General features: G+C 39.1%; 1 long non-coding RNA gene across 2 annotated transcripts; it reads left to right on the top strand.

Annotated features, from left to right (window-relative positions):
• The first annotated feature begins 350 nt into the window (after nucleotides 1-350).
• Nucleotides 351-2,752, top strand: LOC112190060. 2 transcript variants are annotated; one of them, XR_005807445.1, is made up of 3 exons: nucleotides 351-583; nucleotides 712-857; nucleotides 2,484-2,752. It is a non-coding gene; the product is annotated as an uncharacterized LOC112190060 (long non-coding RNA). The 2 variants fall into 2 exon arrangements; XR_005807444.1 differs by lacking the exon at nucleotides 2,484-2,752 and adding an exon at nucleotides 1,721-1,907.
• The last annotated feature ends 1,573 nt before the right edge of the window (nucleotides 2,753-4,325 follow it).

Genomic DNA, 4,325 nt, shown 5'->3' with positions numbered 1-4,325 from the left:
TGAGGCCATTTAAAGGATTAAGAAATTTAGAGAAAATCCAATTTGGGTCTAGAAAAGTATTTTCAAAGAATCGAGGCTTAGGATAAGCTCGGAAAATTTTTCCCGAAAGGATTCGGTGAAGTATGGGAGAAATAAGGGTGTTTGAAGAGGTAATTTTCGGAATGGGCTTAAGGAAAATTAAGAGGAAAATGAAATAGGAGCAGCCCAAGCCCATTGGCCCAAAAGGAGGGGCAAATTGGACTTTTCACAATTAAAATTGGGGAAGCTATTTAAGCATCTTAACCCCCCAAAAAACCCTAGCCTCCCTCTCATTTTCTCCATCTCCTTTCTCTCTCTAACCGAGAGCCTCTCTCTAGCCTCCACCGGAAATCGCCGCCACCGCCAGACGCCGCACCGCCGCCGCCGGCCGCCGTCGCCGGAACCCCTCTCCTCACCAAAATTTCCAGATTTTCTCCTCTTCCTTCCCTCTTTCCATTTCTCCAACCAAAATCATGAAATTTAGCCATTTAATCCCCCAAAAACCCTAGAACCCGAAGCTAAATTTGGGGCTTTTGTGATTTCTTCTTTCCAAGCTCAAATCAAGGTATTTTCCATCCTAATCTAGCCAATATTCCTTCGATCTATACATCTTTCTTCCTAAATCCGAGTTTTTGATTTGGGTTTGTGATTTTGTTTGCATGAACCCGATTTCTCCTTGAACCATGAAGCTAGGCTATGGGTTTGGCAAGAATTTTTGGTAAGGATCTATCCATGCAACCTTGTTTTCGAGTTTTTGGTTGAGATGTTGATTATGGACGGATTTGTAGGTGAAGAAGGCCAAGGAGAAGGAGTATGACATGATTTTTGAAGAAGAAAGGGTAAGGAATGGGTTTTGGACAAACCCTAGAATTTTTGGAATTTATTTGGTTGATTTTGATTTTTGTGAAGCTATTGTTGTTGTTGGAAAATTGTGAAAATTAGATGTTTGAGGAGGATTTAATTAGTAGAATTTTATTGGCCTAGTTTTCTAAGTGTTGGAATTTTGTGTTGAATATTTTGGTGAATTGTTGTTGTGTATTTTGGCCAAAAGAAAAAGAAAAGGATGAAGAAAAGGAAATGGCTTTATTTTTGAAAGAAAATAAAGAAAATGAAGAAAAGAGTAAAAGTTGGATTAAATGAGTTTTTACCTCGGTAAAGTGGTAAAAAGTGAAGAAGGTGAAAGTAAAGGTAAATTCGGTAAAAAGGAGGTGAATGGTAAAAGTGAAAGTGTGGAGGTAAAAGTTATGGTAAAAGTGAAAAGGTGAAAAAGGTGAAGTAAATGGGTAAAAGTAAAAGCAAAACTTTATTTATAATTATTTATTTATTTATTTTTAATAAATAAGAATTATTTACTTATTTATTTTTAATAAATAATAAATAATGGTAAATAAAGGATTACTTGGTTAAAAGTCAGAAGTCAAAGTCAAAGGTTAAAAGTCAACTCCGAGAGTTGACCAGGGTTGACAGACCTCGTAAAATGTGAGGATCGATTCGACTTTGGTCGTTCGGATTGGCGAAAGTTTAGCGGAGCGATAAGGACGTTTTCTTTTTTTAGAAAGAAGTTAGTTTCCCAAATTGGTAAAGGTTGAAAGAAATAATTAATGGCCTCATTGAAATAAAAAGGATTTAGTATGCGCGATTACTTTAAAGTTGATCATGATGTTTACCTGGATAATTACTTACCAACTAAGTAATGGTTTAGGAAACACGATCGTTAAGAAAGTTTAAGCGGGAAGCAGCAGAGTGTGGAATACGCCGGCATATTCCAGGTAGGGTGAGCTGTCCCTTCCTTGTTAGAGGCTTTTCGATATATGTGGAATGCTCTAGTATAATATTATGCTGCCTGCAAGTATGTTTTTGGTTGTTCATTAGTCGATGCCTCGTGATACATGTGTTTTCAGAACTGATAATTGTGGATTGCAAAAACCGAGGCTAGACTTGCATGTTGAGATACTGTACCCATTGTATGTTTATGTTTGTGACCTGAAAGTGAATGGGACCTAGACGCGTAGATTCCTAGGGATCCCACGGTGTCGATAACCGTGAACCTCCGGAGGGGGCTGTGCTCCTATGTTTGTCGAGGAAAGGTGAGTACAGACAGTGAACCAGTCATAGGAGACTCAGAGCCAGGAAATGGACACTTTCGCTACTTGTAGTCACAAGGACTATAGAGTAGTTGGCTGGTTCTCGAACTCAGGACGAACCAGGTCGGTCACCGATTTATTTTGGTTTAGTGGGCAGGTAAGTATCTCGGAGCTCCAAATTGTGTGAAGCATGCTGCATATGATTTCCTGAAACGAAACAACTATGATTGTTTTTGTTTGCATTTGTTTTACTTGATTTTACAAGTGCGCGCAACCTATATTCTAGTAGCTATGTTTTACCTATTAGATTTCAAACCTAACTAAGGTTGGGTCGGCCCCTATTGGGCTAGCGAGGACGAAATGCTCACCCCTACATTTCAGGTTATAACGAGGTCATTCCGGACGATTTGGATTAGAAGTGGGTCGTTGGCCAAGTTCGTGTGTTGCTGTTCCTGTTGCTTGAAGTTCTTCCCTTGTGGTATTCCATCGTTTTACTCGTTTTTCATTCCATGTTGAACTCTGTGAGGTCCGCCTACCTAGGAGCGCGCCTCACCCCTTTGTTTATTTGTTGTTGTTGAACTTTCCTTTCATTTCGGTTATGATGTAAGCCCTAAGGCGCCACAATGCACTTGCCACCTTATTTTGTTGCTTTTCCAGACTTGTTGATTTAAATGTTGGGTTGTTGATTTTAAAGTCCTTTCTTAAAAGTTTTAGTTTTTTTTTGGTCTCCTATTTTCTAAAATTTGGATTTTCAAAAGGCCTTGTAGTATTAAGTTGGTAGGTCTACGGTACGTCTACGACGTATCGAGCTCTTATTGGCTTAATATTACGGCGCTGTGGTATACTCATTCGGGTCGCCACAAATAGGGCAGCTAGTTGAGACCTGTTTAATTGGGTGGGGAATAGAGAAAGTATTTACAATTGTCATGGATAATGCATCTCCTAATCAAGTGGCTTTAGATTACATGAGAGAAAAGATAAGGAATTGGAGAGAGTTGGTTTTACGTGGGGAATTTCTACATATGAGGTGCTACTGTCACATCCTTAAATTAGTTGTTAAGGATGGAATGCAGGAGCTGGATTCCTCAATAGAGGGGATCAGAAATTGTGTCCAGTATATTAGGTCAAGTCCTGCTAGGCTGGAAAAATTCTGTAAGTGTGCAACTCAAGAAAAAGTCGACCACAAGGGTGGGATGGTGCCTTTAGATGTCTGCACTTGATGGAACTCGACGTACTTTATGCTAGACATAGCAATAAAGTACCAAAAAGCCTTTCTTAGGTTGGAGGATGAGGATTCATAGTTTGAATCCTATTTCAATGAGAGAGTTGGTGGAAAGAAGAGAGATGGACCTCCGATTGGACTTGATTGGGAAAAGGCTGCAAAGCTGGTCAAGTTCTTGAAGATATTTTACTATGCAACGCTCAAGTTTAGTGGGACAAGTGTTGTGACAGCAAACCAGCCATTGCTTTGGATGTGTGCCATCATTGGAGAGCTGGACAAGTGTATCAAAGGTAAAGAACATTGCTTATTTCAATTTGTTTTTTTGTTATTTTTTTTCGCTTGTCAATTTTCTGTGATTTCTAATTGTGGGTTTATTTATGTCTTTACAAGGTGATGATGCATTGATGGTGAACATTGGGAATTCAATGAAAAAGAAGTTCGACAAATATTGGGGGAGGCTTGAAGATTTGAACAAGATACGGCTGATAGCAGTGGTGTTGGATCCAAGGTAATTTTATGTTAATGTCATAGTTTGATTTCTGATTTAATTAACTAATAATGAACTGCATTAATGTTTGTTGGCATGATGGTCTGACTTGTCTTCTTCAGTTAATAATGATGTTATAATGTTAATGACATGAACTATTGTGAAATGATAATGATAGTGCAACCCTCGGTTTTGTGATTAATTTTTGTGTAGGTACAAACTGCTGTACTTGGAGTATTTCTTTCCAAAACTGCAGCAAGACAAGAACATGGTGGCTTCGATGGTACTCGAAGTCAAGAGCTTGTTTCTGCAGCTCTTTGCTGAGTATGTTGAAAATGATCCCGAGGCAGCACAAGCTTCCTTTTCTACAACCCAGCCACTGTTTGGCGCTGTGAATGCAAGTTTAGAGGATGAGGATAGCCATGCTGCAAGCATGAATGAGTTCATGAAGCTTAGGCAAGAAAAGGATGTTGTCAAGATCAAGAATGAAGGAGACAAATACCTGCTGGAGCTG

Source organism: Rosa chinensis, chromosome 2 (assembly GCF_002994745.2).
Source record: "Rosa chinensis cultivar Old Blush chromosome 2, RchiOBHm-V2, whole genome shotgun sequence".
NCBI lineage: Eukaryota > Viridiplantae > Streptophyta > Magnoliopsida > Rosales > Rosaceae > Rosa > Rosa chinensis.
This window is presented reverse-complemented; position numbering and strand designations above follow the sequence as displayed.